The following is a 23,933-nucleotide window of genomic DNA, read 5'->3' on the forward strand; positions in this document are numbered from 1 at the left end:
ATTGAATAAAGATAAGACATGACTTTCCAACTCACGTGGTCAGTCTAGCAATGTTGAACTATAAATATTCGGGATTTGTGTTTTTTTTTGGCCTCTTTCAGATGACATGTTCCAATGCAAAGAAGTATCCTTATGTTAATGGACTATAAGAGATGCAGAAAGACAATTCATGGATAGCAAGGGAGAAAAGCAAAAGGACACAACTAAAATGGTGTAGGACAGGATAGCAAAATGTTGAAATGAAAAGGACTGGATGATGGCATTTCCCCAAACAATAAATGCAGACATTTAAGAAAATGGCCATTTTGTGGTGTATGGAAGTCAGCGTTTTTTTTTTGGTTTCCACAGAGTAATACATATCACATCTCATTTTTTACAGAAACTTGCTGCACTTCACATTTTAATGTTGTTAGTTAGTTAGTTGTATATTCCATTCAGTTGACATTCAACCAAAAAACGATTCATTTTCTGATCATAACCCCAATATTCTGACTGTGCCTCCAATTATTGTGTAAGTTTGGTGACATAATGACTTTGATTTGCTCAGTTCGCAAAAACAATGAAAAACCATCTTCATCATGTCATGTATTATTTTATCATTTGTATAAAATGAGACACGTCATTGAATGAGTGGTTAGCGTGTCAGCCTCACAGTTCTGGGGTCTTGAGTTTCTTTCCACATTCCAAAAACATGCAAGGTAGGTTGATTGGACTGTCTCAATTGCCCCCTAGATAAATATTTGTGTATAACATCAACATTAGCCTTAACCTATCAATATTTATAGTAGGCACCGACCAATGCAGCCTTAACTACCGATCAGTTATGTAATGTCAATGGCTCATCAATATCATATGAACATCTTTTGAGGGAGGAAGTGAAGGTTGTGATGGCGTGCAACTGAGTAGAAAGTAGCCCCGTATATTGGCTACCAACTGTGGCATACACCGCCAATGGCCTATACACACTTTAATGGACCGAGGAAGTGAACCATACGGTGGACGAGAATTGTCAGGCATAGAACAAATGCTTTGGAAAAGAAAAACAGGAATGCAAATCGGCCAATGCACGAATGCAAATCGGCCAACGCACGAATGCAAATAACCAGGACACAAACCTCAATTGTTCACAAAAAAATGCAAATAGCTGCAACACAAATGCAAAAAGCAAGTGCACGAATAAAAATGGAAAAGGTGGAACTATACTAAAATTCATAGAAGTAGACATTAGGACTAAAACTCCTGCATTGTTGCTGTAACACAAAGCAATATAGTATGACAAAGTATACATTTGTGAACACATTTCCTTAAGTTACACTTTTAAGCTCTACAGGTTTTTATTTTGTTCTCTATTTTTTGTGAGAATGGACTGAAATAAGTCTCACACTAAATGTGTGAGTTGAGAAGCCTAAAATTAATTCTTATACTTTTTCTGTTCATGAAAGACATACTAAAAATGCTAAGTAAATCTTTTAAGGTGGAAAAAGACAAAGCTTTTTAACATAAAACAACACTAATTCAGAAAAAAAGACAACATAATATAGTAGAATGAATAACTACCACTATTATAAGGTCTTCTCCATCACTCACTCATTTCTACATTATCCCCATTTTTTTCATGAACAGTTTAATTACAAGGCCCATAATTTTGCCTTTCAGCAAATACTAATGCATACTTTCATTAAAAAGCATTAGGTAGCACTGGTCCTTCCTTCCTGTGTGTGTTCATAATGGAACCAGTCCCTTGAGCGCATATAATGAAGTGCCCTGACGTGCATGATACATTTTAATTCTACAGCATATTGCGCACATAGTGATGTGTCAGCAACAAAATGATTTGCTCAAATCTGTATTCATCTCATTATTCAACTCCAGGAAGTAAACTATAACAGACTACGATGCACTTCATCAAGTTTTTCTTCTTATTATTTTTTTGTTTTGTTTTCTCTTGCAATGGTTTTTTAAATAAGATACACTAGTTAGGAATCACTATTGACTCTCAACTTATCTTTCGACAACAGATAAAAAACACTGAATAAAATTAAATTCAATCAAACTGTAGCATTATGTCAGGATATCTGTCTCAATTGTTGGAATGTATGTTCATAAAATGCTGTATTTAATAAAACTGGAATTGATTGAGTACATTTACCAAAAAATATATGAAAATATTAACATAGGTCAGAAGTTGTCATGCATAAATGTATAATATTCCAAAGACATGACATTTTAAATATAGCAAGTTGACATTAAAAATAAATAATTCATAGTTAGGCTCTGTGTTGAGATTACAAAAGACGGTGAGTATATAAGTGTTTTACCACAAAATGTTCAGACGAGTAACTGCAGGGCATATTTATTTTAGCCTTAACACCTCTTAAAATAAAGGCTCAAACAGAAACTTATCCCAGTTTCGAAATATAAATCTAATTGGTAAGGACTTAACAGTGGTTATGCCCACCCTCAGGGCTATCTTCAAATTAGGCTCTTCATGCTCAATATCTGATACCTTTTAATAAGATTGGCGGGATCATTTATGGCAGTCGATTTCACGCTAACATGTTTAATTAAGCACTTGACTTCCAACTGTCACTTTAGAAAATCACTTTTTTGTTTCCTAAACCATGACATTAATGATAATAATCTTTTTCGGGTTTACAAAGCAGCATTTCTGTTTATTTATTTATTTATTTATTTATATATATATATATATATATATATATATATATATATATATATATATATATATATATATATATATATATATATATATATATATATATATATATATATATATATATATATATATATATATATATATATATATATATATATATATATATATATATATATATATATATATATATATATATATATATAACATATATATATAACATTGTTCTCATTTGGATTAATTACTAATACAACAAAGAACAACTAGGTGTTCAAAGACCATGTATCTATAGAGACAGCTCTTTACAGACTATCGGAAGCACCACTTACACTCAATTCATTTTTTCTTGACTTTTTTTTAAATTGTCACTACGCAGCTTTCTGATTTGTGAGACAAAGATGGAGGGAGGACATAAGATTGAAGACTAATATAGTCCTAGTATTGCCAATGACTGCGCATAAGGGACATGACATGCAAAACTGTTGGTTTTATGTGATTTTGGTTAGAGTTGATTTCGTCTTGACTTTTTGCCTGTGTAACATTTCCCGATTGTCCATTGGTATCGCCTTTTCTATGTCCCTCAGCCTTTCTGTTGCGTCCTTGTCAAAGTCCTGTGAGTGTTAGTGTGTATTTGATTCTACGGCTTTTGGTTCATTATGGTAATTTTGGATTCCATGATTTTGTTTACACTTTGTTTTTGGTCTCATGAATTAAAATCCTTTGATTATACCATTGTCCTGCCCTCCCTGTTTCCCTGTGATTGGGTTCATCCACCTGTGTTCATGTCTGCGCGCCCACACCACATGACAGAAAGGCTAAGACGCATTGGGCTGGCGACAACAAGTGACAGCAATTGACAACTAACACAGGGAAATAGGCAAGATTAAATAAAAACAAAGTACTAAAAGCAGATAAACATAACACAAAACACTCACAAAAATAATGCCTTTATCAACAAAACGGTAATACATTTACTGTAAATGTAGCTTAATTGCACTAATGTTGGGATATACTTTGGATCGGACAGGCAGTAAATAGGATTTTTGACATCCCTTCAATGATTTCACCCACAAATTGTCTGATTTCTTCATGCTCATAATTCTATGGGTTTTTAACAACAAGAGTCTGCCTTACCCGGATGCCCTATTTGTGGCAATAGCACAACATTATAACAATGACACTGGGTTCATTTTCCTCATTTTGAGGATTCTGAAAAGACAGAGAAATTGATTTCAAATTATATTTAAATAAATGGAGAAAAGAAAAAAAAAAAAAAAAAAAAAAAAAAAAAAACGCCAACCAGATAAGGGTTTTGAAATTTACTTGCCAATGACTTTGCCAGTCATTTGCTTTTTATGTAGCTCATTGGATTCAGTGTGATAAATACTGACTTTACTCAGTAAAACAACTGCCAACTAAAAACGATCTCTCTGATCATATTTCTAATTTGAACATTAAGCACCAACTGCTCCTTTTAGGTGTGTACCTTTTTAAAAATGTTGAACCCCGGTCCACTGAGACCGGACTCGAACTAAATAACTTCTATCCCTCTGGCCCAAACAGACACAAAAACAGCATAATGTACTCGTATGCATAATTTAAAATCCAAGAATGTGAAATTCCACAGAGTGTAAGTATTCTTATATTTTACTATGGCATAATTTTAGTTTACCCAATTCAGCTGGCACTGGACTGATAGTGATTCACATTGTGCAGCCGTGCAGGGCTGTTCTCAAGTAACTGAAGAGGGTTAATGGAGGCTCCCACGGCTTTTATTAGCTGTGAAATTCAATGGCATCAAATATTAACCACTTCATTATGGAACATTGCTTGTCTTGTTCCATGAAAAGCCACTTCAAGCTACAACAGCCTGAAGAAAATAAGGAGGAAATAAATATAAGATGACAGTAATAAATGTTGGGAATCTATTTTTTGAGATGTGTTTTTCAGGAGAAACGTGCACAATCGTGTGCACGTTTAAGAAAAGAATATCGGCACGACATTCAACAGCAACTACTGTTAATAATGAATCTTTATATAATAAAAACAACAATTAATTTCACAAAGTGCATTCTGTGGCGTAGGCAACAGTAAGTAATTAGCATTTCCTATCACAATATCCATCCTCAACAACCAACTAATCTTTGTTAAAACACATTTTGAGATAAACTCTATTAAGTATGCAGTCTAGAAAACATGTTGCCTATAAAGGGCAAGCTAAACTATCACTAACTAAGATGACCCACATGACAGTGTTTATGTGGCTAAAATAAGTGGTCTGGGTCACCAGTAAATTAAGGAGACCCTTTGTATCATAATATTAGCTTGTGTTGGAGTAATTGTGTTTAAGAAATTATCTTAATCGTTTCACTTCACGTGTTCAATGCTGTATGGCATTCTCTTTAGCGAGGAGCTGCCATTTTGGCTGACCTTAGGCCAGTCGTCTTGGCTCCAGAGTGTTATCTGCATTAGATCTGATGGTAACGATAATTGAAGTGAAATTATTTAATAAAAAGTTGCGATAAAAATTATATAATTTTAAACTGCAATTATACCACTCGATCACCACAGAGAAAGGGGGCACTGTTGCAACATGAACGCAAGTTCCAGAAAAACGCTCTGGAGAAAAAGGGGCTGATAAGAAAATGCGTTTTTAGCTTGGTTAGCAATAAAAGTTAACGTGAAGCATGAATGCAAAAGGACAAAAGCATGGCCCAAATACCGTATTTTCATGACTCTAAGGTGCACTTAAAAGTCTTAAATTTTCTCCAAAATAGACAGGGCTCCTTATAATCCAGTGCACTTTATACATGGACCAATAATGAAATTGTTATCATGATAAAATCAAATAAATCAGTCCATAGGGTACACCACCCTCTATAGCTCACAACTACGGCAAGCAGCCCCTGACTCTACTATTTTCCCCGTATTGCGCAGTGACTGCTGGGATATCTAGATATTTTGTCAATACACCCAGTACGATGGCGAGCACACTAATTCGGTACTCGTGTCATTCCGGCTGGGTTTACAAAAGAACTCCTGCCGCTAGGTACTAGCAAGCTACTATTTGCGAATGGATTGTGGCCTGGACATCGACATCAAAACAGCTTTACGAACGGTGGCAGGCAGCGTTGGGCTAGTTACGTCAGCTACTATTTGCAAATGGATTGTGGCCACCTGGGTGAACGTGTCTGCTTGCACGATTGTTCGAGCTTTTGCCAAAGCTGGCATTTTCTCTGTGGAGCCACATGGCAATGACGGTGACTCTGAGAACGAAGAGAGGGGACCGAACGTTTTCGATGACTCATTTGGACAATTGTACAATGAGGACTTTGACGGATTTGTGGGTGACGATGATGTGAGTACATTGTAAAATGGCTAAATACAGTACAACCAAACTCACTTTTGGTTCCGTTGCCTTTTTAAAAACGTATTTTGAGCTTGTGGGTGTAGCGTGTATGTTTAAGATAGTGTATGTTTTGCCATGCCTGGCTGCTTCTTTTTTAACAGTGTGTCCTTTGTGTGTCAAATACAGAAATAGCACTTGTCACTGACAATGCGGCTTAAAATGTGATGTACCGTATAGTCGTGAAAATACGGTGAGTTGTTATGAGATGCAGGACAAAACAGGAAAACACTGCCATTTTCTTTATTTTTTAACAGCCTTATTGATAATGTCCTTAACCCACTGTCCTCATTTGAGGACAGCTTGTAATATTTTTTATCCTTAAAATCAAGGTGTTTCCTCATTTTATTTAAATGTTTTGAAAATGTTGCAAAAATCTATAACTAGTTATCTTGGGTTAAAATGGGTTAAGTTCTTGTTTTATTTTTTTTGTAAATGGCCATATGTGAGGTAAATTTTCTTTTAGTGAGGCTGAAAATAGTCTGCCTGCCAATGGTGAAGATCTCTTCAGTTGATTATCTTATTTATTTCATATTGCACAGCAACTTTTGATTTGAAGGCAAAGTTATAAAATAAAGACCCCTGTCAAAATCTCTGCAGGTTTTATTCTTTAAATTTTATAGTTTAATGAGGGAGTTGTCTTATCCTCATTGCACAACAGAAAAACAAAAATAATTCTTAAAATCATATTTCATATTCTCATTGCTTATAAAGTAAGTTAAAATAGTTACTTTCATATTTGAATAAGTTTGAAGTTTCAGAATTTGAAACAAAAAAAGATGTGATAGTTATCGAGATAGCGCCTGCGTGTTTATTCTAAAAGGCACTCTACAATAAATCATTAATTCTACAAACTGGACCCTATTTTCCAATTTCCTGAAAATAGGGGACAAAGCGCATTACTTGTAAGCTCAATACGTGATGTGCACTTTCGGTTGTGAATAAGGGACAATTTCATTTTTCAAGGAATAGTTGGCAAACCTAAGTGAGGGAAAGAGACAGATAGCCATAGAATGAGTTGGAATTTCAGAAGAAGCAAACGACACATTTATTCGACCGCATGAAAGTCAGATTCACAGATGACCAGGAAATGATTTATCCCTGGGCATAAGTCTGTCCATCAGAGCATCAGAGAACATTAACATGAGAGAACATGCTGAGCACCGACAGATAGGAAGGAGCCCTGCCTCATTTTTTATTATTTAAAAGTTGACCCTCAGGAAACAGGCAACAAATCAATCTGTGTCTTTTTGAAGTTCTTATGTCCTCCAAAGTAGAGGGTCCTCAGAAGTAGCACATTGATGGCCTTTATTTTCTCTACTTTTTTGTTAGGTTTGCAGCATTGAAAATTGAGCAATTTTAATTCGATTTACCATGACAACAAAATATGAAGGTATTCTTTCCCTTAAAATTATATTCATTCATCTTTCGTACCACTTATCCTCACAAGGTTCGTGGGGAGGCACTGGAGCCATTGTGTCCTAAAAGAGATAAAGGCAGGAAATTATTCAATTATTTTCCAAACCGCCAATCCTCACAAGAGTCTGAATCTCATATCAGTTGACTATGGGACCCAGCAGGGCGACATTTTGAATTGGTGGCCATTCAATCACAGGGCAAAACGAGAAAATAACAAGGAAAATATATGTACCAATAGAAATGTATATATAATGTAGGCATTCATTTTGAAAAATATCAATCCCCTGAATATGCCACCTAGAAAGGGAAGCTCTTATGAGGCACAGTTAAAACTGGAACATGTCTGCTACGCAGAGAAAAATGGAAATGGAGCTACTGCAAGGATCCCCAACATAAACAAGTCTGTGTTGAAAGTGAAGAAAGCGGAATAATCAGTTAAGAGATGTAAAAAGACAACGCTGAGTTTCCGCGGGAGTGATGGGTGTCCGATGTAAATCATACAACCATACAAAGAATGACAGGCAACGTTAGGCAAGTTTACATACACTTGTGAAGAACATAAAGTCATGGCTCTCTTGAGTTTGCAGTTACCTCTACAACTCTGATTTTTCTCTGATAGTGATTAGAAAAGATATTTCTTTGTCACAAAAAACATTCATGAAGTTTGCCTTTTTTTATGACTTTATTATGGGTGAACAGAAAAAAGTGATAAAATTTGCTGGGTCAAAAATATACACACAGCAGTGCTAATATTTGGTAACAAGAACCTTGGCCATTTTCATTTCCATTAGGTGCTTTTGGTAGCCACCCACAAGTTTGTGGCAAGCTTCTGGTTGAATCTTTGACCACTCCTCTTGACAGAATTGGTGCAATTCAGTTAAATTGGATGGCTTTCTGACATTGACTTGTTTCTTCAGCATTGTCCAAGTTCTCTAGTCTCTCTTAAGTGAGGACTTTGTTGAAGGCCATTCGAAAACCTTAATTCTAGCCTGATTTAGCCATCCCATTACCACTTTTGATATGTGTTTGGGGTCATTGTCCTATTGGAACACCCAACTGCACCCAAGACCCAATCTTGAGGCTGATGACTTTAGGTTATCTTTAAGAATTTAAAGCTTATCCTCCTTCTTCATTATCCCATTTACTCTCTGTTAAGCACCCAGTGCAACCCAGTTTTAATGGCAAAAAAAAAATGCCCCACAGCGTAATACAACCAGCACCAAGGTTTACGGTAGGCATGGTGTACTTAGGGTTAAAGGCCTCACTTTTTTTCCTACAAACATATTGATGGGCATTGTGGCCAAACAGCTCAATATTTGTTTTGTCTGACCACTGAACCTTCCTCCAGGAGGTCTTATCTTCCTCCATGTGATCAGCGGCAAACTTCAGTCAAGCCTTAAGGTGCCTCTTTTGGACCAAGGGCTTCCTTCTTGCACAGCAGCCTCTCAGTCCATGGAGATGGAAAACACGCTTGACTGTGGACACTGACACCTGTGTTCCAGCAGCTTCTAATTCTTAGCAGATCTGCTTTTTGGTGAATCTCGGTTGAATCTTCACCCTACCGACCAATTTTCTCTCAGGAGCAGGTGATATCTTGCGTTTTCTTCCTAATTGTGGCAGTGCAAAACAGTGCCATGCACTTTATACCTAAAAACTATTGTTCGCACTGTTGCTCTCGGGACTTCCAGCTGCTTTGAAATGGCTCCAAGTGACTTGCCTGACTTGTTCAAGTAAAGGATTCACTTTTTCAGATCCATGCTGAGCTCTTTTGACTTTGAGGACAAGAGGGTATGCTATGGAGCTCATTTTAATAACACAACTTTCTAAGTCACCAAAATTAATAATTTGTGTTGCTGTATGTATATTTTTGACCCAGCAGATTTGATCACTTTTTCTGTTAACCCATAATAAAGTCATAAAACAACCAAACTTCATGAATATTTTTTGTGACAAAGAAGAATCTGTTCCAATCACTACATGACAGAAAAATCTGAGTTGTAGAAATAACTGGAAACTCAAGAGAGCCATGACATTGTGTTCTTCACAAGTATAAGTAAACTTTTGACCACAACTGTATAGCTCATAATTAAAACTTGAAAAATTCAACCTGAAAATAATGTGGCAACTTTCGCATAGCTGTCTTTGGAAAGTTTTGCTCATTACTATGCAGCACCTTTCAAGATACATTTGTTTTTACACAATGTGTCAGTGCATACTGGAAATGAATTTTAAGATCAATGCAGTAAAATATAAGTCTTTGCTCTGGCCAAGGATATTCCAGACATTTCAAAAGCTGTCTCATAGGCAATCCTTTTATGTCTTGTGTGTGAGTTCAGTGTCACTGCCTTACTGAAAGATGAACTGTAATGCTGTGGTCAAGCGCTCTCTGGAGTTGTGCATTTTGCTTCATTAATCTATTCCTTATACTTTATTGCCACGTCTGCAGGGGAAAAAACTCAGAGCATGACGCTTCATAATACTAACTGTCAAGTGAGTAATGATATATATACAGTTGTGGTCAAAAGTTTACATTGTGTCAGCGTGGCATATGCAGCACATTTTGGTATTTGGCAGAAACGTCTACCTCAAGTTAGGTGTACAGGTACAGCAAAGACTCGTATATGTACAAATGTCCAGTGCAAGTCATAATTTTGTTGAAGCAAAGTTCACTTTTGCTAAATTGCCGAAGATGTTGTCTCAAGCAAGTAGATCATTCTTTTTACATATGATGCATACTCCATTGATAAATATATCAACAGCGTGTATTAATCTCTTTGAATCTTTCTTTAAATTAATTCACTAAACATATTCTTAGTATCAAGACAAAAGAGTTATCTATAGTAGGTCCATCAATCCTCCAAGATTATTTATAGGTGTGAATTTTTGTTTGTCTATTAGTGCTCTGGATTTGGCTGGCAACCAGTTCAGGTTTAACACTATTGACAAGGTCCATAACTGAGAAAGTGGCATGGATACTGAGCAATATTGTTGTTGTTGTCGATTCACCCAATGTAACCTCAGATGTGCTAGACTCGCTATTGGGAGGACGAGCAAATTCACCAGAGGAGAGACCCAGCTGCCAATGGTACCGGGCAGAATAAGCGAGAGAAAAAAAAGAAACTAAAAAAGAACAAATACTGAGAGAAACGGAGAGAAAATAAAACCACCTCTTATGGGGGTGTTGAAATATATTTGTAGCTCTCCCGGGGGAGTCCTTCGCGGGACACCACGAAAAGGTGAGCAATAATGTTGCAAAAGCTTGCATTTTCTTTTAAATGTTTTTTTTTATCTTTTACTTTAATTAAAACAACGAACAATAATAACATATGATGGTGCCTTAACATGTCAGAATTTACTTTTGGCTTCCCTTGACATCTTGCTCTATGTTAGCATACCAATAACCTCTTATAAGATGTGCCTTATTCACGATAGAGAGAATCATGTGGTCTGATGTTTTGACCATCACATGCAGGTTTGAGGGATTGGCATCGGTGCCCATGTTCTTTTTTCGTGTTCAGATGGTGTAATTACACCTTAAATGTATTGAATTGTATTGGACATTTCTTTAAACATGTCTGTTTACAAAAGGGATATGACCAATTTACCATTATTGTTTTATGTTCTATGACTCCTGCCTACGTTATCAAAGTTTTGTCTGAGCATTCCGCGTCTTTTGCCTGCTTTCCTGCATTTGGGTCGACTTCCACGCTCCCACGCCACGACGTCGCCATTGACGTAACATTTGCTCTGCGACAATAGCTCAAATTTTTTAAATCAAGCATTTCCATAAGACAAAATAAAGGTGTTTACCATTCTCACAAATAAAAATTGAGTTGTCCTTTGTTGACTATGGCTATGTAAAAATAATCATACGATCAAACAAAAACAATGCTTAGTGCAATACAATCCTTCAATGACAAAGGACACTATATATTTGCCATTATCCTAAATTAACAACTCTGATCTCATGAGAGAGTGGATCACTGCTACGTTCCTTAATACATAAACTCGACAGACCCGATAATGAAGTCATAAAGCAATTCCATCCTTTGCCATCACATCACTTAAAGCAAGCAGAGATTGAAACCATTGATTTTCTCCATGGCCCTCGATCTTGTCTGTAGACTGCCAACTATGTGCATCAATACACACCGGCCCCGTTGAGCCATTGGGAGCCTTTAAAAGGTGTGGAGAATGTGCAGGGTGGGGGGTGCTTTAGGAGTATCTTTGAGGAAGCTGCCTACAGATCAGAAGTCCTGATGTCAAGGTAATAACAATGAAAATGGGTCAAGATACGTGTTAGCAAAATGTCAATGATTCAAAAACAAACCTATTTTATGAGTACAAGGATTCAATAGTATCTCTTGATCATATCTCAATATGAGTTGTGAAATTGTTGTTAAGAATACATTTTAACATACTTAATATTTTTAGACAACCGTTTGTCAAAAGCAAGTCACATACAGTGGTACCTCGAGATACGAGCTTAATTGGTTCCAGAACTGAGCTCGTATGTCGATATTCCCGCAACTCGAACGAACGTTTGCCATTGAAATGAGCTAAAAACAAATGCATTCATTCCAAGCCTCTAAAGAAAAAAAAACAAAGTCAAGATATTGGATTGCAATTTTTTTATTTCTTCTAATTCGCCAATTATTAACAAAGTAACACATAACTAGTGTCTAATATTCCCATAATATGTTTAATAGAAGTCAAATTAGACAGATTTTGCAGAGGGTACAGGGAAAGAGGGACAGAGAGAAGGGGGGGACTTTCCACGACAATGCACTCGTAACAAACAAACTAATTTAAATTAACTTGGATTAATATATACAGATACACTCAAACATATGTTTAATGTAACTTTACACAAAACTGAATTCTAATTCTGAAATTGTTTTAATTTGTTTTACCTTTGTATTATGCATTGATTAACAGGGAAAACACCATGGGAAAATGGCATGCTCCGTCCAGTGCTCGTAGATATATTTTATACACGAAAGAGATGCTGCAAAAGAGACAGTGCGCTACAATGACAAACAGCATCTCATATCTTGGCCACCTGGCTTTCTCGCATCTCGTGTTTCACTAAATTGTGTGCATTTGAATCGTGGAAAAATACAAAACAATTATTCCAGTAAAGCAGACATACTGACAGCGAGGCTACCACACAGATGAAAGCAACTGGGTATTACTTTGCAAGTGACATTTCCAAGCACTAAAAGCATTGGCACTCCGGTGATGGTGCCATTTTATCAACCGTGGTCTGGATTGAGATGCCATTGTCCGCTCCAAAAGACAATCGCCCTGGATTCATCTCAAAATCCAGAGGGATCGAAGTTGTTTGTTTCCACATATAATAATACGCAGCAGATAACAGTAACCTTTTGAATGAGAACAGCATTTGAGGAGGCTTTATTGTGATCCTGTTTTGTGTGGATTTTTTATTTACAAAGGTACCTCTACTTAGAAAATTAATTGGTTACAGAATTTTTTTTTTTTTTTAGAATGCTACCTGATGGTGTAGTCCAGGGGTCGGGAACCTTTTTGACAGAGAGAGCCATAAACAATTCATATTTTCAAATGTGATTCTTTGAGGGCCATACTCAAAATGTAAAAGTAAATATACACTAAAATATGTGCTATTTGTAGTAATGTCACAACTTTTATAGTACAAAAGTTCTCTGAGATCTTTTGACAACATTGGGTGTTGTCATTAATCAATTATAATCAATGGGAGTATGCGTGCAGAAGAATCTAATGGAATAAACAAATGTTTAAAGCCACACTAGAGGTAGTTTGGCGCCACAATGATCACATAATGAGTTCTCTCAACAGCGGTTCTCATATTTTACTTCACATTTTAGCGGAGAGCCATATGCACCTATCAAAAGAGCCACATATGCCCCCCCCCAAAGAGCCATGTGTTCCCTACCCCTGGTGTAGTGGTTCACTTGCATTACTTCGGTGCGGGCAAATGTGGGTTCGATTCCTGCAGGTGGATTTTACGATTGGGAATGCAAATGGAATTGCAAATTGACAACCGGTGCAGGGTGTAGTCTTCCTTTTTATAAGTAGAGATGCATTTCACCAACAATACTAATCCAATACTAACAACTGAACCTTTTTAAAAATGATAAATGCCTGCCAATTGTGTATGAAATATGTGAGAAACACACAAGAGAGTAAGAAAAGGTTCTAAATTAAAGGATACACATTTTCTATTGTTGAACGGGTAGTGTGCAGGTGTGACGTTACATTAGGCAACTGACCTACAATTCAAATGCACACACTTAAAATTATAAATTCAACAATCATGACATAAAAAAGAATAACATTTCTTTGTTCATGGAAAACAAATGACGAAAAGAGGTTGAACGCACTCAAAAAGCATCAGGGAGCAGCCATGGTGTTGGAAGATAGCCAAAGGGAGAGCAACTATACCATGCCAGATTCAAGAGAAAATTCAGGATAAATGCAGTATTTAGGTTTCTGGGGATGCCTGAATTTTCTTTTCACTTTTAACTTTTTTTAGATTTAGGTTTTGTAACCCTAATTGCTATCGTATCTTGGAACAGGTATGAGTAACACTTAGCTGAAACTACATGTAAAAATGTTTTTTTCTTTTGTATGTTGTTTTTTTTTATTCTCATTGATGACACCTTTTAAGTATAAGACTAAAGTGGGTTTCAGAGGGTTAGGGTTGTGGAGAGGAGAAAATAGAGACACAATATCTGTCAACAATCAAGGCAGCGGTTTAAATCTGGTAGTATTAAATGAGCAGGCCACCTCGAGTTAAAAAACAAAGAATATCAGTGAAGCAGTGGCAGCATGCCATTTACTAAATGCAGAATATCAATTTGTTTTTTTTTGGAATAATTTATAAGGTGATTTGAGGTGTGTTGTAAAAGAAAAGGCTGGGATGGAAGATGTACAAAGGAGGTGCAACTCCTTTGGGAAGAAAAATGCTCTGAGTGGATTTAGTAAAAATAATGACTCACAAAATGTAGCACTTTAAGGATATTCACACTCAACTCTCTCTGCTCTCTTACTTCACTCTTGTCTCTGCTTCACTGTTCTCTTCACTGCTACATTGTCTGCTTAGCTCCCAAGAGGAATACCCAAAAGGCATAGAGGAACTTGTATCACTTTCCAACATCACTTTACAACGCATACGCAAACACACACTGCTAGGCTGTATACACCTGCAAATCTTCAGTGTTGGTGACCTTTTCACACACCTCATGTTCTTCACAAATAACTTTTTTTGGTTATTGCTTTTCAGTGTGTCTCCATGTAAGCTTATCTTTGTATAGTCCACGTGCACACTCCAGTACACGTTTCCAGCTATAGCACTGCAGAGCTGACCTTTCGATCTGTGCCTTGTCCCAGATTAAAACTGACACCACCCTCTGTTATAGCGCCAACTAATGCGCACAGTGACAGTCACACACCTTCCACACACACACACACACACACACAATGACAAAACAAAGAGTGACACTTGTAGATTGTGATCATTCACGCTGTTACAATATGTTTTTCTGTGCCCTCACTGCACATTACTCTAACAACAATTAAGAAAAGTTATAAATTGTTTGGAATAAATGTTGGTATAATCTGAATTATTCAGATGATTTGACGGGCGTTTGCATGTTCTCTGCGTGGGTTTCTTCCTGGTACCCCGGTTTCCTTCCACATTCCAAAAACGTGAATAATTGGCTGATTGGACACTCTAAATCACCCCTAGGTATGGGTGTGGGTGTGCTGGCCACCGATACAAGGTGTCCCTCACCTCTGGCCCGAAGTCATCTGGGATAGGCCCCAGCACCCCCCGGGACCCTAATGAGGATAAAGCGGTTAAAAAAATGAGATGAGATGAAAAATAGTTTGACTGTCATTCAATTTGATAAATGACAAATTGTCAAGAGCAGCTTCCTGCTGTTTTTCCCACTCCCGTTTGTCCCTCCTGCCATGCCGTTGTGGTCGCGCGGCTGCATGTGATTTGTAATTAGTTTTGAGTCGTTCCACAAGTCCTTGTTATTTTGTAAGGTCCCTACTAAGTTATTAAAGTTTTGGTTATGAGCACAAATTGTCTTGCCCTCACCTGCTTTGCCGCGACTGGGTCCTAATCCTTCCTGCCTTGCCAAAGACTATTCCCGTGAACATAACATGACAAAATTCAATTGTTTCAGATTACACTTAGGACCAGAATAAAAGGAAATGGAGTTTTTAATGAAGGCTCCTTAAAAAAAGACTATTTATTCATTGGCATGTGTCAGGAAGCATTTCCTCTGGGAGAAGTCAGGTTAAGTGCATTAGCTTATTGCATTGAGAGAGGGCAGAGGATTGAGGCAACTGCCAGTGATGAACCCTGACATCTGAAAAGATGCAATTTTGCGAAGCACACAAAGATAACAGTGCATATTTCAACTTCATTAAAAACTAAATTTATATCAATGTATTTTTTAACCACTACTCAGGAGGCAGATGAGTGTTTACCACATCGACTTAACAGTTTCCGAGATCTTGCATTCATTCCTTGATGGCTTCCACGATGACGCTATGACGCAATGGTGTTGTGGTGTCATTATGTGACGCAATGTGGTTTTGACGACATGCGGCCGATTTGGTCATTCATTTGAAAATACAGAAAAAATAAGCTGATAAAACGGTAATCAAAATTTATTTTGACGTCTGTGAATGAAATTCAAGAAAAAAGTTTGTAACTTGCATAAAACGTGAAAAAATGTTACCGTCACTGCTCACTCGGGGGCATTGCCATCTTACTTAGGTCCCGGGGCAGCCATCTTACCTAGTGCACGTCCATCTAAACCAGTGGTCTCAAACCGGTCCTCAAAGGGCTGCAGTGGGTGCAGGTTTTCATTCCAACTCAACAAGGATACCTTTTGCAAGTGCAATCAGTTAATTAGAGTCAGGTGTTACTTATTTTAAAGACACCTGATTGGCTAAAATGTCGGCACTGGATCGGTTGGAACAAAAACCAGGACCCACTGCGGCCCCATGTGGAACCAGTTTGAGACCACTGATCTAAACCTAGTTAAATGTGCTGACTGGCCAGACGCGTGTAGCCTTGATTTTGAAATAAAACAAAATTCCACTTTGATTTTTTTAAATTTTATTTCTAGTTCGAAAGTGATCTATTGGAGTTACATGAACTATCGAAAAATGTGAGATATTTTTACATTAGAAACACTATGGCTGCAACAACATCTTAAACTTCTGGTAAGAAATTTGTCATTTCTGTAATTAGAAAGCATCAAGTTGACATCAATATGGACTCATTTCTTATTTCAAATTGAATAATTTATTTTTTTCATTTACAAAGACAGGCATATTAATTTATGATATTCACTCTAATAATATGCTTTTGATTCGTAGAGTATCTCAGAAACGACTTGTGAGGATTTTTCTTAAGTTGTTCCCTTCAAAGTAACCGTTTGTACTCCCTATTAGAACTATGAATATGGAGATGGGAATTGGGAATCAGAGAGGGCAGCTTATAGCTGAGAAATTGTAACATACAAAAAATGTAAGGCGATTAAAGACTATGTATTGTTTGTAACTATTTTTTAAATGGCTTTTATGTTTCATGCATTTTCAGAAATCCCCTCGGCCTTCTATCAAAGCATAAAGGTCTCAGTAATCAAAGCTCTGCTTGTTTTGAACAAATCAATATCACTACAAAAAACATGAATGTTGATTAAAAGTAATTTTGCAGGTGTTATTGCTGCTGATCCTGCTAATTTGGCACAGTCCTTTATGAAAAATGATTTACTAAATGAGAACGTCTCACACTATCATTATGAACTAGGAGATCACAGTTGAAATGGTTAAAACACTAGCGAAATATCATTTTATCAGTCTGTAGTTTTAAAAAGTAGTTTTGAACCTATTCATTCATTTTTCACACCACAGGGTGCTATAGCCTATCCCATGCAACTTCTAGCTGGGGACACTGCATTGGTGTCCAGCCAACAGCAGGTTTTTTTAAATTAAAAGGATTAAGAGGGTATGATTAAAAAAAGTTTATCCCAAGCATTCATTCATATTCTGTACTGCCTATACTCACAAGGGTTGTGGGAGGTGGTGAAGCCTATCATCATCCAACCACAGACATGAGGTTGGGGACACTTTGAATTGGTTGCCAGCCAATTGCAGTATATTTAACATTCACCAAAAATATTATACCAACCTTTTATTTAAAACCCATTTAACAGAAATTTCCTATTTATCTCAAAATGTACAACAGCTAACTGGCAAAACAGTCCAATAAGGAATGACTGTCTGTAAAAATAGATCCATATACAGTGGCACCTTGAGATACAAGCTTAATGCGTTCGTACGTCAATTTATTAGTATCTCAAATCAACGTTTCCCATGGAAATGAACTAAAAACTGATTCAATCCAACCCTCGGAAAAAAATCACCAAAAAACAGGATATTGGAATGGAAAATCCTTTTTATTTGTTCTAATTCACCATGTTTTCACAAAGTAACAAAAAACTAGTGGTTATGAAGTCAATAGTACTAAAATTAAACGTATTTTGCGGCGGGGAGAGAGAGAGAGTGACAGAGAGGGACAGAGAGAGAGAGAGAGAGAGAGAGAGAGAGAGAGAGAGAGAGAGAGAGAGAGAGAGAGACAGAGAGAGAGAGAGAGAGAGAGAGAGAGAGAGAGAGAGAGAGAGAGAGAAAGAGAGAGAGAGAGAGAGAGAGAGAGAGAGAGAGAGAGAGAGAGAGAGAGAGAGAGAGAGAGAGAGAGAGAGAGAGAGAGAGAGAGAGAGAGAGAGAGAGATGTTGCATGATACGTCCTTCACCACTTTGCGGCTTCAGTCTATGACATTATTTTATATTAAGTATTCAAATAAAAAATGTTCATAAAAATGTCAAAAATCATGCTGAATTTTAGAAGTAGAAGACAGGGGACTGTTATTAAAATCAGCGCCGAAGAAGAATAATGGTATCCATAGGCGGACGTCGTCACCCTCATCTGAAAATAGAACGCTCTGTGCGGACAGGACTTCTGGGAGCTTCGGGTTAGCAGAGCTGAAGGTGCATTTTCCCCGAAATTATTTCTAAGTGCGAGCTCCAGGGCCACCTTAAGGCGATGACCATATCCCTTATCCAAAAAATAGTGCTCTGAGCGGACTGGACGGGCCGGGAGCCTGACTTGAAAAAAGGTCTCAATAAACTGCACACTAAATCATCAACCTTTCAGTTTCAATTCACCTTAATCAGACTGCACAGGTCTCTCATAGTCATTATTGTTTGAATTAGGATTAAGCAGATAAGTTATTTTCAGAGGTTAGTACATTATTTTCACCTTTAGTATACAGTCATACCTCTACTTACGGTTGCCTCAGGGTACGAAATGTTCAGGTTACGAAATGTTTTATATGGAAATGAGTGACTCAGGATACAAAAAGATCCAAGTTAGTACATTCCCCCCCCCCCCCCCCCCATAACTAAATACATTTAATAATCCATTATTTTCACTTTAGTACCTTGATAACCTCTACTGGGCTCTCATTTCATCGCTCTCATTCTATCTCGAATAATGACAATAAAAGCATTCAATTGAATTCAATTGGCTGTCTCACAGCAACCACTGTCCCTGGTTTCAAGATTTTGTTTTACATACCTGTCCACCTCGGCTAAATCCTCCTCTTATCAATTCCCCTTATTAAGCGATTAGAAAACAGTACAAATGCAATGTGGCACATATGTTCACATACACACACACACAAACACACACTCATAGTGTAAAACGTAGTACTACATAGTGGACGGCTTTCCGCCCTGGTAAGACGGGCTCATCCCGCCATCTGGCAGACAAACACGGGTATTACGTCTCACACTATAACAGCCGTGCAGAGAACTATTTCAGCAGTGTAGGGGCACATTCTCAAATGTTTTTTTCATTTTACGACTTTAATGAATAATTTCCTCATAATTTTCTCTCATTTTTGTGTGTTTCCTCACACATTTCATACAAAATAGGGACAATGACCAATTTTGAAGGGCTTTTTAGATAGTTGTTTGAGTGGTTAGCGCATTGGCCTCACAGCTCTGGGGTCCTTGATTCAAATCCAGGTCACGTCCACCAGTGTGGAGTTTGCATGTTCTCCCCAGGCCTGCGTGGGTTTTATCCGGGAACTCCAGTTTCCTCCCACATTCCAAAAACATGCATGGTATGCTAATTGGACACTCTAAATTGCCCCGACCACACTTTACACTCCGCAAATATAACAGAACGATCTGACAAGCTATGGATCCCACTCAACTTTTTGGAATTTATACAACCTGGTATCGCCACCTCTTGGCGAATTTCTCCACAGAGCCTTCCCTGAATGCTTTTTCCGCAGACCCCTACCTGGGTTCCCGTTTGGCCATCTATACTGGACCTCTGTGTGGTGCCCTGCGGCGGAGCCCAGGTCATTGTTTTAACCAGTGCCTACTAACCATAACCTCCGCAGTCACTGCAGAGTGGGGCCATCAGTGAGTGCAACACATGCTCGCCTGTGTCCCGTTCCAATGCACCCGTCCCAGCGCCCCATTCCTATGTGCCCATCCCAGCATTTGTCGGCGACCTGGAAGGACGGCGGAGGACCTGACCACAGTGACTTGAGCTCCAAGAGCTAGACCGCCTGTGACCCATCATCCTTCCATGGCAAGGCAGCCTGGTACCCATCCTGTTTCCAGGGCAAGGCAGCCTCTAACGGTCTAACCCATCATGCTAACAGAGTGAGGAGGACTGCAACTCATTGTGCTTCCAGGGCAATCTCTTTTGTCTTCCCTGTCAGGTTTGATTTTGTTCTTTGATTTGAAGTCCTTGTTATTTTGAGAATTTTAGGGAAGTAATCAATGTTTTGTGAATGCTACACCCCCCCCCCCCCCCGTTTCCACCTGCTTCCCTATATTGGGTCCTAGCACATTTCACACTCCGTAGATATAAAAATGTATTTATAAATATTAATATGTTACAGTATTTACATTAATTTATTTATTTTCAAAACCACTTATTCTTACAAGGGTTGTGAGGGGTGCTGGAACCTATCCAGCTGGGGACACCCTTAAATCTTGGCCAGCCAATTGCACGACACGAGGAGAAAGAACCATTCATGCACGTACTAATACATAGTAGACATTTAGAGTGATCAACCAGCCTACCATGCATGTTATTGGAATGTGAGAGGACACCAGAGTACCAGGGGAAAACCCACAAAAGCCCAGAGAAAACATGCAAACTCCACACAGCATGACCAACCTGGGTTTGAACCCCAGAACTGTGGCCCACGCGCTAACATAATTGTGTAACAACTAATATCTACTCATTTTGATATTGTTTGGATGAGAAGACACATTTATGTATGGTAGAAATAATAGGGGTGATCCTATTTCATCTTCTTTTGTTTATCACGGCCATGTCTGGTCTACATAATACGCTATGGTCAGAGCCCATACCTACGGTAAGACGGACGCCCCGAGCAGGCAACAGCAGACACAAGTAAGTATACTCATGTCTAACCAGTCTGAGAACGTTTAACAATTGTAAGATAGACGTGCCCCGAGCGACCAATGTCGGGAACGTTTTCCGCTTTATGCAAGATGCTATTTTGTCATGAATTTCATTCATTGCATTAAAAATAAATTTGGTTTTATCTGTTTATCTTTTCTCAATTTTGAAATAAATGACCACATTTACCAATTTTATCATGTGCAGTTTCTGGGTAAGTAGGCTTTTGTTGTTGATGATAACGACAGGGCCTATGTCCGATTATTATTACATGGCCAACATTTTTGTCATGATGTCATCGTGTCATAGTGCCGTGTTTTTATGCGCACACAAGCCCTACTCTCGGTTAGGCCATCATTTTTTTTGTCCGACAAGAGTGACTTATATGTGAGCAAATGCGGTATATCTGCTTTTTGCAGAAATGTCTTTTCGCAACTACGACTTTGAAGCAAAGTGCCTTCCATCTGCATAGTACGTTGTATTTTACTTCAAATATTTTTCTGTTTTACAACACCTTCTCACAGGCAAAAAAACTGTGCTTAAAATTCACTGGGTGTGTTAACATGTGACACAGTTAGTTCCGTTATTAAATGAAACATTATGAAATGAAACGTTATGATATGAAACGTTAGGAAATTTAAAAAAAATAATTCTGCTCTTTTGCTGGCTGACAGCTTTTTTGTCTGTCACTTTAGCTTAGCGGGCAGCAAAGGAAGAGGTTAGAGGAGTTGTGGTGGAGAGGCAAAGCTGACGAGTCAGGTGTCAACTGTCAGACCTAACCGTGATGTTCCACACTAAGCCCGGGGGATACCAGTAGTGTAAAAACACTTGCAGATAGCGACAAGACAAAAAAGGATTAGAGAAGTAGAGACAGATAAACAAAATAAATAAGAATGCATGTGGCCTTGTTATAAAATAAATCAGGAAAGAAGGTAGACCAAAGGAGTTTGTAGTGGTGGTATTGCAAATTGCAAATAACTGCTGCTGATGTGCTGCCACTTCAATTACGCGCACTGCACTTTCATAGGTCTGAAGCTAATGTGTCGCTGTCAGTCTCATTTAAGCTTCCACTGCTAGTTGCCACAAACTTATGTCCTTCTTCTACAACTCCCACACCTTCTATTTCCGTAGTCCTTTAAAAGGTCAAACTTGGAATATGGAGTGTACAATGTAATTGTCTGGAATTGAATCTGTTTTATTCATAATATTTCACCTTTAACCAAAATATCTCGCTTTTAAGTGTAGACTCAATGTATTCATGCATCTGTATGTTCCCTGGGCGTGGTCATCATTTGTGTTTAGCCTTTTGTCAAGGCTAAACGGATGTCTTGCATGCCAATCAGTTGTCATTTCTACTTTCCTTTCAATTGTACTATTTTGACTTTGCTAAATTACCTGCATTTTTACAGAAAGTCGGATGCAGAAACTGCATTGTGGCAATACTGGGCAATCCAATTTTGATAAAGGTGAAACCAAAAAATGTTGTCACAGGCAAAACCTGAATTCAAATGGAACTATTCTGATTGGAATGTCATATACTTCGATGATTAAAATTCAATAGCATACTGGCATCAAAGCACAGTTGAAACATGAAGCCAACAAATGATGTCAATACAAAGACAAAAAGATCTGCTGTTCATTAAAGGACTAACACCCAACCGGATTTTATATAATGTCCTAACACTCGATATTGGCTTCAGTCGAGTAGCCTTTGCCATGAAGGGCTACAGGGGTTAGAGGTAAGGAGAGCTAATAGGGTGCACAGGGGGTTTGAACGATTATTATTCATTTGGGCCATGTTTTGAAAAATTTATCTCGAGGATGGGGGGCAGCTATGGTTCCATAATGAAGCAAAAGGCAAAGTTGGAAAGACTTTGAAAAGTTAAAAACGAGTCAGCCAAATAAAGGCACCTCTAACTTATTTTAAATTTTAATATTTCTGTATGCTTTGTTAATCATTGGGCCTTGCGAGCACCGTGATGGGATATGAGCAACATCAACGGCAATTGAAACTTAGTACACCATGTAGAAGATATTAGGGTGTCATCAGTGAGTGCAACACCCACACTAAAGTAGCCACAAGAATCTGTCATTCACCCTGACTTTCAGATGCAACTGAGATGTTTGCTTTCTTCTTCCCTTCAAAATATTCCCAAATTGATGCACACAAATCCCCACAATAGGATATCACACAGCCACTTGCCAATGAGAAGTTGTATATAAGCTATTCGCACTGACTAACGGGAAAAAACACTGAAAATAATGCAACGCTCCGCCCAGTGCTCGCAGACATTAGACGAGGGAGTTGCAACCAGAGAGACATTACACGGGGAAGTTGCGGGGAGAGAGACAGTGCCCATTATGTTCTTATGAGCAGCCTCTCACGTCCGTTGTCTACTCGTATCTCAAGAGAAATATTTGCTCAAAATTTTACTCGTATCTGAAACTGTTCGTATGTCGGGGCACTTGTATATCGAAGTACGGGTGTACATTATTAGTGCACACTGCAGTGCTTCCGCTAAGTAATTTCTGCATGAAGTTAGTTGCATGAACTATGCAACAGCACCGCTATTTTGTGAGTTTTTATTTTCGTCATATTTTCACTTTGGTTTACAATGTTTTAACAAAAATAACACACTAACATTGCTTAAACAGGTAAAATGTGTCATCCTTTCTTTTGAAATAGACCGTCAGTCTTCCTGACTTTTTCCTAAAAGGCGTAATCCTGCGTCGGTATACATGTCCATAATTGTATACATGTTGTGCTACGCGTGTAACTGAAATGTTCCTTTCCAATCTAACCCATTTTTCAAAAGATAATTTTTTTCTCGTCTCACCCCATCACATTTTCTGAACCGCTTTATCCTCATTGGGGTCATTGGGGGGGACATTCTGAATCG

At 38.0% G+C, this 23,933-nt stretch overlaps 1 protein-coding gene and 1 long non-coding RNA gene across 2 annotated transcripts in view; one reads left to right on the forward strand and one right to left on the reverse strand.

The window, feature by feature from the left end:
- The window catches only part of LOC144206056 (cadherin-4-like), a 206,816-nt gene that overhangs the window by 130,657 nt on the left and 52,226 nt on the right, over positions 1-23,933 (reverse strand). The window lies entirely within an intron of this gene.
- Positions 11,551-22,308, forward strand: LOC144206066 (uncharacterized). The gene is made up of 3 exons (XR_013328287.1): positions 11,551-11,763; positions 19,856-20,015; positions 20,094-22,308. It is a non-coding gene; the product is annotated as an uncharacterized LOC144206066 (long non-coding RNA).

This window comes from Stigmatopora nigra, chromosome 1, assembly GCF_051989575.1.
Source record: "Stigmatopora nigra isolate UIUO_SnigA chromosome 1, RoL_Snig_1.1, whole genome shotgun sequence".
NCBI lineage: Eukaryota > Metazoa > Chordata > Actinopteri > Syngnathiformes > Syngnathidae > Stigmatopora > Stigmatopora nigra.